Source organism: Seriola aureovittata, chromosome 3 (assembly GCF_021018895.1).
Source record: "Seriola aureovittata isolate HTS-2021-v1 ecotype China chromosome 3, ASM2101889v1, whole genome shotgun sequence".
NCBI classification, from domain to species: Eukaryota; Metazoa; Chordata; class Actinopteri; order Carangiformes; family Carangidae; genus Seriola; species Seriola aureovittata.
The window spans coordinates 24,292,802-24,305,015 of NC_079366.1; the positions used below are offsets into that span (position 1 = coordinate 24,292,802).

The window sequence follows — 12,214 nt, forward strand, 5'->3', positions numbered from 1 at the left end:
CAATGTAATTTAAAAATGAATAAAATTGTATCACTTTACAAGTAGCTAATAGGCTGCATAAAGCAAAGCCTATCATAGGTGATTCAAATATTTTTTCACTCGGCGCGTCACACAAACCACAAAACCGCTTGTATAACCGCTGTAGAGGAAAATAGAAATAATGCATGGACACAGAGCCTATTTTTACACGTGTATGTAATATTGATGAAGTCGTCTATTTTATTTTTTTTTATTTTTTTCCAAACTGAATTAGCTCGAACTGCATCCGGCGGCGGATGCCTGTCCCTTTTATTGTCGGAGGATCCCTTTAATAAACGAGGTGGAAGTGAGTTGAAGCGGCTCCCGGTTCAGCCGTGGTTGGTCCGCGCAGAGCAGCAGAGGGGACGGGGAGTGTGGAGCAGACACAGCCAGACAAACACAGCAGCTCAACAAGGGGGAAAAAGTCAGCGAGGATCACCGCCTGTCACCTGACGACATCCTCATGCGTCATTGTAGTTTTCTCACCGGCAGATAGGATAACCTTTAGGTGAGTGAAACGGAACACACTGCATGTCCTTCAATGGGAAACATTAGCTGGGATTGAATTGAACGTCTGCACTTGATTTGATGAGAGAGTTGGATTAACGCATTAAACCAGAAGAAGCTTTTAGATGAAGAATTATATCTGATTTCAGTATAAAATGACACACGCCTCCAATTATTTAAAGTGCAAGTGTCCAGACGGTTCCTGTCGTTACTGCCTGCGTCCTCATGGTATGTTAATTTATGAATGTGCACCACTTCACTAATCCATTTACAGCAGGTCTGTTCCCAAGGCAGATCTGCAGCGGGACAAGCAGCAGGCTGGTGTTTCTGTCAGCATCTTAAAGCTGCAAAAACTTGAATGAACCTCGGTGCCTGCTGGTGCACTTCATGAGTTGAGTCGAACAGGGTGTCATGGATCACATGGCTGGTGGTTTTATGTGCAGTGAACATAGTTTTAACATAGTTTCAAGTGCACAGATTCAGATTTAGTGATTTTCTCAAGGTCTACCGTCAGAAGGCCTCAGCCCAAAGGTTGCTTGTGAAAAGGTGGATGTACTGACTGCTTCTAGAGTGTTTTCTAAGAGGAGATATTTAATTAGAGGTGAGTATTCAGTTATTTGAGGTTGAACTTGACCTATAAGTATGTGCATTTAGATTTGACACTAAAGCTGAACGGAGCTTTTCACAGCACAGATCCTGACGTGTAGTGGGCCTATAACCAATAACTGAATCAGTTTCTGCATTGCACTGCAATAAATGCTGGAATGGAGTCATCATAACTGTGAGCGGTTCCACCTGTGTGTGTGTGTGTGTGTGTGTGTGTGTGTGTGTGTGTGTTACGACAAGTCAAAATGTCTGCTGTGAAAAAATGTCTGTGAATCAGATTCATTTGGGAAAAATAGAAAAGTGCTGTGATGCTAGAAAGTTAATTACAAATCATAAAGTACAAGATTGGCAACAAATAAAATAAAATAAATGTGTAGTTCAAGTTCTTGATAAAGGTATATAAACAAAATGAAACATGGCTTGTTTCATTAGTACTTTACCCAGTTTTGTCACTGGCTGATAAGCCAGTATTAGTATTACTCCCCCTAAGACCACAAATTGTAGTTTGTTCATTTACACATTAATTAGACAAGATACAGTGTGTTACTGTAAACTGAAGAGTGCTGGTCGAAGAGTCAGACCAGCTGTTTCCTTCCATTTTCGGGTCTTTCTGCTAAACTAAGTTAATCATCTTCTGGCGCCAGTAAATTGCCTCAAATGATGTCACACAAGTCACCGCCAGCTGTCAGTCTGAAGACTGCAAGTTTGAAAATGAAAAAATAACCCTGATGTGTGGAGTGAGAAAGAAGTGAACTTATCAGACCTCTATAGTCCGCTCCTCATCTCAGCTCAAGGCCACATTAGCTGCTATTAGCAAAACAGACCCAAATCTCCCGCTGAACATATCGGTGGTAAAGTTGCCTTGTGGGTAATGTAGGCACCAGGTTTTGACCATAGAAGAGACAATATCTTTGGTGCTGCTGCACCAATTTTAATTCTTTTTTGTAAACTGTCCACCATGAGTGAAGCAAAGACTGGTCTGGGATATGGTTGAGGAGTGGTGTAATATGCAAAGTTGTCCTATTAAAGTTGTGTGTGTTCTTGAGCAGCTGATGTGGCGAGTGATAGCCAGAGTTACGTGCACGTTCAGGAGTCACCTCTCTTTTCAGAAAGCTCTGGAGAGCTGCGTGCAGTCAGGGAAGCTAAACTAACTGCTGGATGCTCAGCAAATCCCTCCGAACTGTACAGCTCTCTGCTTGTTAAACCAGAAATTCAAAAGATGCTATATGTGTGGGTGTGGAGGATTTGGAGTTGTTACAGGCAACTTTGACTGAGCGGACAGCTGAGTAACAACAATGATGAGTAACGTAACAACGTGCTTTTGCTCCTGAGTACTTAATAATGTAATTACTTTCTCAAAGACTTATGTGTAACGAGTAATTGATCACAATTTTCAAGTAACATACCGAGCACTGTGTATCTGTATGACTGGTGGACAAATAGTCACAATGCAAAACAGTGTCATTTTTTGTCTGTGTCTGGATTAAACTAACAAGATATAACGTGTCATGCACTAAATTTAGAGCCAGGCTAGCTTTTTCCATCATGCTCTCCCAGTCTTATTGCTAAGCTAAGCAACTCCCAGCAGGGAGGAAGCAAATAGGTGTATTACCCAAAATGCTGAACTATTCCTTTAACGTCTTTTTTCAGTCATTGTGACATTAGAGCTGTGGTCGTGGGAACCAGAGGTAGAGAGTGGTGCAGTAAATGCTGCATAACTCTCCCACCACTGCAGTGCACTGACTGTGCTGCAGCTGTAGCACTGCAACTGTGCCCGGGAGTTTTCTCCTGCTCATGAAGAAACAAACTGAGACGACTGGACGCTGTGAGGAGTTTAGAGTTCTGCTTACCCTCAACATCACATACAGCTGTTAGCTGGCATGTCACCATGCATCAAGGCTGCTCAGTAAAGTGCAGACTCACTGCTGGTTGATTGAACATATACGCTGAGCTGTAAATGTGCAGTCTTATGCAACCGGGTACAACAGCTTTGCAAAAACCTATACCGTTTAATATTTTCAAAATATTAGAAACACCCATCTGTAACTGTGGCCTTCAAAATTTACTCAGGAGTTTCCTGACATATTGTCAACAAAAACTAAAGCTTATAAGCTCCAGAAATGTTGACAGACATGTGTTCATGTGTTTTCAAATATTGTTTTTTTTTCAAATTATATTCTTCTTCACTGATTTGGATAGTTTTTGATTTAGGTCTCTTTTCTCAGTCAAAGTTCGTGTGCAGTAAATATCAGAGAAGTTTGACTTCTGAAGGGTTTTGTGGAAAAAACAAGTTCATATTTCTCAAAGTAAAGTTTAAAAAAATAATTAATTTTGTAACAGTCCCAAAACTCAGGCATCATGTTGCTACTAGTATTGAAAGTTTACAAGCGATGCTTTGTTTATTGTAGGACTGTTCTTTTGGATTCCTTTATATTGTACAGGTTCTCCAAATAAACCAAATGTTGCAGCAATGGTTAAACAATTTTTATCCCTAAATTACATCTTCAGATCTCTAATTTGTGCGACACTTTATTTAGATAATCATGTCAAAATTCAAATCTTTAATGTCTAATGCACAGTAAACAAGTAGTACTGTGAATGTCACTAAAGAAATACAAGTTAGAAAGTTGGAGTAATACACCCAGATGATATAAAAATACTGTAATATTTTAGCTGAATAGCTGACCAATCCAAATCCAAACATCTATTGATTTTTAATGTTACTGTATCTCTAGCACTTGATTACACAGATAAAGATTGAAATCTTTTTCCCATGCCAATGTTGACTGGTGTTGATATTGATGCTTTTCTGGTCCAGTGACTGAAGGCCCTGGAGGCTTACTATTCAGAACTGTTGCTCTGTGACTCTGTGACCTCCAGGATCAATGAGCTCTGCTGGTTCTCGACCGCGGCGGCACAGCGTCTGTCTGGTTACAGCTAACTGATTAGCACGGGACATCAGTCAGCTTAGTGACTCTTAACCGAGCAACACCTGAGAGTGTAAAGGATCTGGAGAAGTCACAGTGTCTCTGTGTGTGAAGGCGCATAACAAGATGCACGTTAGGGCTGTGAAATCTGTCAATGAGCCTGCTGTTAGTTCATGTGTAATGTACAGTCATTGTGAAAATTCCCGTACAGTACAATAAACAGTATAGATGCAACTAATGATTATTTTGATCCTGGATTGATCTGAGCAACCTGTCCATTATTGTTAAAATGTACTTGTTTTGTCCAGTCAGCAGGTCAAAACCCAAAGATGTTCAATTTACAATGAGGTAAAACAGAAAAGCAGGACATCCTCATGTTTTAGAAGCTGGAACCAACAAATGTTTTACATGACTGCTTGATGGCGTCAGTTATCGTTGATGATGAATTTGTTGATTAATTTGAACTCTTGGGCAGAGGCCAGGGTTACGAAGCTTTATTTTGAAGATTGACTGGATCGGACTTGGTGGCGCTTCATTGTTCCTCTGAAATTCTTTTTGAATTTCTTAGAAATTTGTCTCGCATCCGTCATTTTCTGTTCCACGTATATTGTGGCATTTAACAAAAAAAAAGCATAATATTATTATTAAACAGCTGCATTGTATTCAGTTTTATTGTTTGTGTATGTCTGTAATATGTGTTGAGCCGTATCTTGTGTCCGTCATATACAGGTTGATGCACTCCTGACCTCCTGGAAACCCACTGTCTGATTTAATAATCTGATGGATTGAGGAATGAAAGAGTTTGTAATCTTTTAAGATCAACCTGTGGGAATAATACATAATACAACACAGATTCCTAGATGTTTACAGGGAGTAACCTGTTGAATCAGTGTGTGTCACAGAGAGGTAATGGTGGACGATCCTTTCCCCCTGTCTTAAATCTGTCTGTGTGAACGTGTATATCATGCTCCAACCAGCAGGGGATATCAGCATTGCACAAAAGGAACATCACCCACCTAAATAATAAACATAAGCATAAAAACGGACTGACAGCCCAGTCGCTGGTTGTTAGCGTATAGCCTAAACGATTCTGGACTTTTATATTTGAATTAAAGGAAATGTGTAATTTACAGGTCAGTGGTCCATAAATCTGTCATTTTCAATGCTTTCTTTCAGCTCAGTAGTTTCCTTTGAGACTAATGCAGAGTGAAAAAACAAACACAAAAACCTCAGGTAGGACATAGCAAGCGCTCTCTGTGTACACAGTGTGTGTCTTTGCGTTTCAGATTATTCCGTGCTCCATCGCTTTTCATTCTTTTGCATCTAGGTCAAGCAAATTGTCTTTGTTTTGTTTACTCCAGGGACAGAGGGAGGCAATAGTTAAAGTCGCCCTAACAATCTGATACTGTTGTTGTGCTTTTCTGGGGTTCAGATCATCATTTTCTGCCACAGTTAATTATTGGACTCCCTTTAATTATCCTCTGACACGCAGACAAACTGGTGGTCGCTCAGACTTCTGCACGGACTGACTGGTTTGTTAGCTTTAGCATGAAATGTCATGAGCTGTGTCACATTTGCTTTTCAGATGTTTTATCTTCATTACTTAACCAAGCGTTCATACCTGTTTACATTGTTTTATACTTGTGTTTATATAGAGCTCCAAAATGCACAGTAGTGGATTTTGTCAGCTGGTTTCCTTTTACTTGGTTATACTAACGACATTGTCACATTAAATAACACTAAGATGAAAAGTATTCCCTTCTCCATATAGAGCCGCTCTCTGTGCTGAAAGTAATTCAGTTAAGTAGGAGTGGATGTACAGGGGGGAAACAGATGCATTTGGATAATTACTACAAACATTGTTTGCAGTCTGCAAATAAAATTAAAGCTTTCAAGAGATGGGGAAACTCTCTAGGGGCATATACGTCTGTGCTATGTAGTGTAGGTGTAGGGGTGTGTGTGTGTGTGTTTGTGTGTGTGTGTCTGTGTGTGAGTGGGTGTGTACAGTCTGAAAAGACGGTATGAGTGATTTAGTTGTTATGGAACAACCAGTGTTTTTCTGCCAAGGTGGAAATGTTCAATATGAAGCAACAATGACGGGAAGTGTCAGAACAGGATGGTGATTTTACTCTCATGTACCGAGATACAACTGAGGTCTATAAGATTTCCATAAAGAGACACTAATATAACACAACGCACACAGAGCTGTAAATAAAGCCTGAACCTCAGTTCTTCTTGGTACCAACAGAAATGTATCCAGATGATGGCAATTCATCCTGTGGGGAACATGAATGGATCAAATTTCATAGCATCCAATTAGTAGTTGTCAAGATGTTTCACTTAAAAAACAAACTGTCAACCTCCTGGTGGCGCTAGAGGAAAAGTCCGAGTATTATCAAAGTCAGTCACATATTTCAGTCTAAACCAACCAACGTCGCCATCTACAGAGCCATGCTGCTAGGATATTAATATTTCTCTCATTCCTCAGAGTTTAGTGTCATGAAAAACATTGTTTTGGTGTCAGAACCCAAATTCAGGAATTGTGTCTGCAATAGTAGCAAGAGTTTAAAAACTAAAGTTATGTTTATTAGAGCACAAACCAGTGAGAGAAGTTAGTTTTGTGTGTCAGCCCTCATTTGTGGTGATTTGTTGGTCAATTACTTCTTCTTTTGCTCCTGAGTTGTAGTCTTTGGTTCTGTTGCATCGTCTTTGTCTTGTTTACTTTGCTTCAGTGCACTCATGTCTTCAAAAAATGATGTCATTCCAGCTTGTAACAGAGAAAAGTAGAGCTCATGTACACTCGGGGCCTTTCTGGGAAATGGAGATAAAATTGTGCACATGGGGAAAGAGTTCAGCTTTATCCACCTGATTAAAAGTATTTTGTCTTTTTACAGTAAATGATAAAAGGTACGTAGCATGTAACAGACAGTATCCTGTCATACCAAGTCAGACATCTGAAATAATTTGGCTTCTGTTGGCCTGTTTCCCTCTCTCTTCTCTCTCTGTCGCCCGTCCTCCGTCACTCCTTATCTATCTCTCCTCTGGGACTCTTGCCCTCACCGGGGTTAAAGAGCAGCACAAGCCTTAAGCCCAACCCCTCGCTGGCTTCACTAAAAACCCTCTGATTGGTCAGTTCTTTCCCTCTACACCACCGGCAGCCCCCCCCCCTTCCATCTCCGCTCGCCCAGTGGCACCCTGTCAGTCTGTTTGGATTATTGTAACAGCAGCTCAGGCCTCTCACATGCGTTCCCCTCTCTGCCCACTGCACACACTTCACTTATATCAGAGATGAGGAGGATTAGGTGACTGAGAGCAGTGTTGTTTTCACCCCCAGAGAAGAGAGAGGCCAGGAGAGAAACCATGGAGTTGAAGTAAGTGGGATGTTTGGGATTTAAAGATGGAGAGAGGGAGGTTGGAAATAGTGAGTAAGAGTTGGAAAAATGACAAGTGGAAAGGAAGTAGGAAATATATATGATTTAAACGAAGGGAGAAGCTGTACCGGTGTTGATTTGGGAAAGTCCTTCTGCAGAGTACAGTCTTGGATTTTATTTTTTCTTTTTGTTTTTTGTGCGTCAGTCTGCTTGGCCTCCTGTAACAGGAAAAGGTTATTGTTAAAAGATGCTTCTGTAATTCCAGGCTCTTGCCCTGGAGGTCTTGTGAGGAGATACTAGAAACACAGGTTCCAGCTGTAGTTCACGTTCTCTCAGGTGTTCACATTGTCTTTTATTCTCAGCAAATTGTGCTTTAAGGAGCTTTTTCTGTGCAGTTTCATGCACCGTAGACTCCCAAGAGATTATTTACTTGACTCTCATTTCCTTTTCCTGTTTGTCGTGCTCGCTGGTTACAGTTCATCTGTCCTGAAGAGTAGCAGGTGCAGTGCACGGCATGTTCATGTGATGTTTGCTGAGAGAAAGTGAAGTGAAGTTTATATGGCACAAAAGTTTTTCTGCATGGGCTTTATAGTCTGCAACACTCTCTATACTTGGATATCTGTAGAGTAAATATGAGGCTTCATTCATCAGCTGATTAACATTTCATCATTTAAAATATAATCTCAACTCTAAATATAAGATTCTTCTTTATTAGTCCCACAGTGAGGAAATTTGCAGTACAAAGAAAAGAAAAACTGCAAAATGTCATTATAAAATACTTCAAAACAAGATGAATAGTAGATAATAATATAAAATGTACAATTAGATATTTAAATATAACAGAGATATATCAAAAATAACAGCAGATAATGGATATATGTCACATTTTCTGCTGATGTGCTGATATGACTGTTAAGTGCCCTGCAGTGGATTAAGGATCAAGTAAATCAAAAACTGAAAGTGTTTACTGCTGTTACTGTTTTACTGACGAGGTACATTTTGTCAGGACAGATAGCCGCATGCTTCACTGGATCCCGTCTGACAGATGTGCAGCATGGACACTTTCCAGTGGCCTTACGTTGGCACATCTGTAGACCTCAATTTGAAGTCAGTAGTTGACATACAGTACTTGCACAGACACACACACACACACACACACACACAGACTGAGACGCATTGTCTTATCTTTTGTCACCAGATACATGGCTGGCAGATGTAAAGCCAAACGACACAAGGACACGGGGTTTCCTTGTTCACTCGGGGCGCAGCCTTTTTCTCGGAAATGTAAATGCGATTACACAAACCTTCAGAGAATGGTAGAAAATTCTTATTTTTTTTCCAACAGTAATAACTGCACAACTCAGAAGAAATCATCATTAACTGCAAAATGTCTTTAAAATGTCTGAAGAAAACCTCCAAATGGCATCTGCAGCGATATTATTTGTTTATGGGTTTTTTTTAAAAATCACTCAGTGGCTTCTTTATAGATGCCGCTGGTGGCTGAAGGCGTGCTCTGCCGCTGTAATCTCTCGTCATCCTGTACCCAGTGGATGTTTTAGATTAACATGAGTGTTCTGACAATTCAGGGGGTGGGGCTTGTGTCTCCCTCTGCACCAATAAAAGCACGTGATTCCACTGAAACAGAAACTGGAAACATCCTTATGTTTTTTGTTGTTGTTGTTGTTGTTGTTGCTGTTGCTGTTGCAGTGTGGGTGATGAAATGGTGCGATTACCAGGGTCGCCATGGACAATAAGCCTTATAGGCCGACCATCTGGCTTTAGGTGCTGACAGGATTTAAAATACAATAAATGCTGAAAACAAACAAACTGCAACTGTCACCTCGCACATAAACAGCAGTTACAGTGACAATACAGTGTGTTTTATAGATGTAGCATTCAGGGCTGTGTGGTCCTCTCCTGATTATAGTGGTTTTAGACATAATGAACATGTACGAGCTGTTGCCTGGTAGCTAAGTGGGCGGCCATTTGTGTCTTTTTTACCAGCAACAGTCATTATGGTGATGTAGGCGGTGATGAATGGGATGATGTGATACTGCTGCCAGTTCAAACTGTCAGGTCCTCTTTAGTGTTTTGTCAGGCTGATGTGACTGAGGTTCCAGCGAATGACTGAAAGAGTAAACCTCATAGTCTTATCTCGAGTCTCCAGGATGGATGGTGAGCAGCCGCACGACGCACCGTCATGGGGTTTCTGTATCCACAGGCTTCTTCTCCGGAGCACGTAAAATGTGATCAGGCAAAACACTTACACATTTGCTTTGTGAGAGTAACATGAGATCATCGATACTACTTCATATCGGCTGACTAAGTGAGGAGCTGGAGCCAAGAGGCGATTAACGGGGCATTATACACCATCCAAAGGGCTTGTCAGATGGTCGGATTGGGAGGGGTGGGGGTGGGGGTGGGGGTTAGGGAGAGGCTGGTCATATCTGTACCTTTCCAAAACCGACGATCCAACATTCACACCCGCTTCACGTCGTGATTTGCTGACTGTGTGTCTGTGAAAAACTACGCTCGTCTCTCAGAGACACACAAATATTTGTGGCACCTGATTGTGAAAGTGTGCACTATTTTCCCCATATGTAAACAATACTGTGTCTCCCCCCTCTCCATGACGGCCCGTTTTAGACTCAGTCATGGCCGTCCAGCCGTGTGCCCTTAGCCTAGCTTAGCATGAACACTGCAAGCAGGAGGAAGCGGCACGCTAATACCCCTAAAACCATAAATTATACTTTTTAGATCACGGTTTGTGTACAAATGAGATATAACATGGTGTATTGGAGTTTTTAGAGGCGCTGATAGGTGAAGTTCTTGGCTTTGGAAAGTTTGCTGTCTACCCCTGTTTCCGAACTAAATGCTAAGCTATAGGGCAATGGCCTCCTCGCTTCACCTCTTTACTTAAAGAACTGTTTCAATCTTCTCACTTAACTCTCAGCGAGAGCACAAACGCTGTGTGCACCAAGTGTATTTTCTAAAATGTCAAGCGCTCATATGAGTTGTATGTTGAAGTCCTTTAGATTGCAGCTAACATGAGAAACATAGTATGAATTTCCTGAATTGAATAAACGTGTGCAAAGGAGAACAAAACATGATTTTTACTCTAATCGGATAGATGTGACAAAAGTATCTGTTTAACTGCAATTAAAACAATTTAAAAAAACCCGATAATTGATCATGAAATATGAGTTAAAATTGCTGATGTAAAATAAAGCAGCAATAAACTGTCCTGTGACTGTTCTCACACCAACATGTCGGCGTACCAGCGGACCTGCATGTGACTGGACTCTTGGACTTCTGACCTCACACACCAGTGACTCTTATATAAGAAAACATTATAAAAAGCTCAATAATGTGCAGGTGAAGGGAGAAAAAAAATCAGCTGGTCTCCATCAGTGCTTGTTTGTACATCTCCCCACGTATATTCACCTGTTTGTCGTCACCCTGGCTGTTTACATTTTGAAAGTGGTCATTGTGACTGAGCAGTGTCGTCATTGTGTGGGGTGACGCTGCATTTTGTTCCGGTGTGTTTAGGAACAGAGGGAGCTGATAAAAACAGCTGAGGTCAGTGCTCTGGAAAGAGCTGTGGGATGGACGGCAGGGGGAAACCCAGAGCAACATACAGACCACTGCAGCCACTGTGTGAACCGAAAGAGAGATATACTATAAGAGACCACTGCATGAAAACCTGTTCCCTATTCGTACCGGTGAGTGGAAATGAGCTGGTTTTGAAAGTATAGCTTGGCCTAGAGCCTCAACATACAACTGGTTAAGCTCAACTTCAGTGAAAGTTGATTTTATGTATTGGAGGATGGGTTGTGGAAGCGTTACATATCCCAGCTCTGAGGTTAGGCGGGTCAGCAGCCTTTTGCTGTTTTATGGTTGCCTTTGAAGTGTCTGAATGCATCATGGGTGATGATGTGGGTGTGAGCTGTGAAGCAACTAGAACAAGTTAAGGATGTGTTTACTCCTGCAGTGTGTTTATGCATTTGTGCCCTCGAGCTGTTTGCTATCGCACAGACCCTCCAGTGATGTAATGGTCAGATCGGCGTCTTTGAAACTGACGGACACTAAAACCCCAACCTCTAATTATTTGCACGGCCTGCAGGTGAAAATCACATTTGTGTCCTCAGAGGAAAATATAGGCCTCTGCTGTGTGTAGAAAGTCCACTGATGAAGCCTTTTAACAGCATCATGTTAACTGATGTTAGCACTGAAAGGCCGGACTGTCAGTGTGGAAGTCATAGCAGCTTCCAGTCCTGTGGTGTTGACATTCAGATTGCACACTGTGCCTTTTAACAAAGCAGAAACAAAGCAATGAAGAGGTGTGTTGTTTGTCATAGAACCTGGTGACTGGAAGGATGTGATGTTTGCATTATCCAAATTGAAGGCCGCCTGTATAACCACTCATTAGAGGCACCCTGTGGGGATTCTGATCACTAGTTGCGCTATGGAGCAATGTTGTTGTTTGTTTTCAATGATTGGTGTTTGTCTCCGTGTTTGTTTTTGTTTTAGAAGAGTACCAAAGCATAAGGCTGGTAATATTCTGTATGTTTCTTATTGTCAACAAAGCAGATACCAAAGCCAACAATGAATTGATCCGACTAATATGTATAGTCAGTGTAGACGAAGCCTCTGTGGCACAGACCTTCACTGTTGTCCAAAAACTATTAACACTCTCACTTTTGTACTGGGTGATATGCTCTTTTATTAAAAACCAACATGTGCACTGTAATTTATTTTGATTTTATCCAAAATACACTGTTCTTC

The 12,214-nt window shown here is 41.2% G+C and overlaps 1 protein-coding gene across 4 annotated transcripts in view; it reads left to right on the forward strand.

Moving 5' to 3' along the window:
- Positions 1 to 12,214, forward strand: part of trim2a (tripartite motif containing 2a) — a 34,831-nt gene that overhangs the window by 4,418 nt on the left and 18,199 nt on the right. The window contains exon 1 of one of the 4 annotated variants that reach the window (XM_056372574.1): positions 370 to 526. The exons of 1 other annotated variant lie outside the window; for it this stretch is intronic. The gene's annotated coding sequence lies outside the window, so the exon portion shown is untranslated. Of the gene's footprint in view, positions 1 to 369; positions 527 to 7,275; positions 7,430 to 11,133; positions 11,152 to 12,214 lie in introns of those variants that run through there. 2 more of the 4 variants (XM_056372573.1, XM_056372576.1) reach the window with 2 other exon arrangements.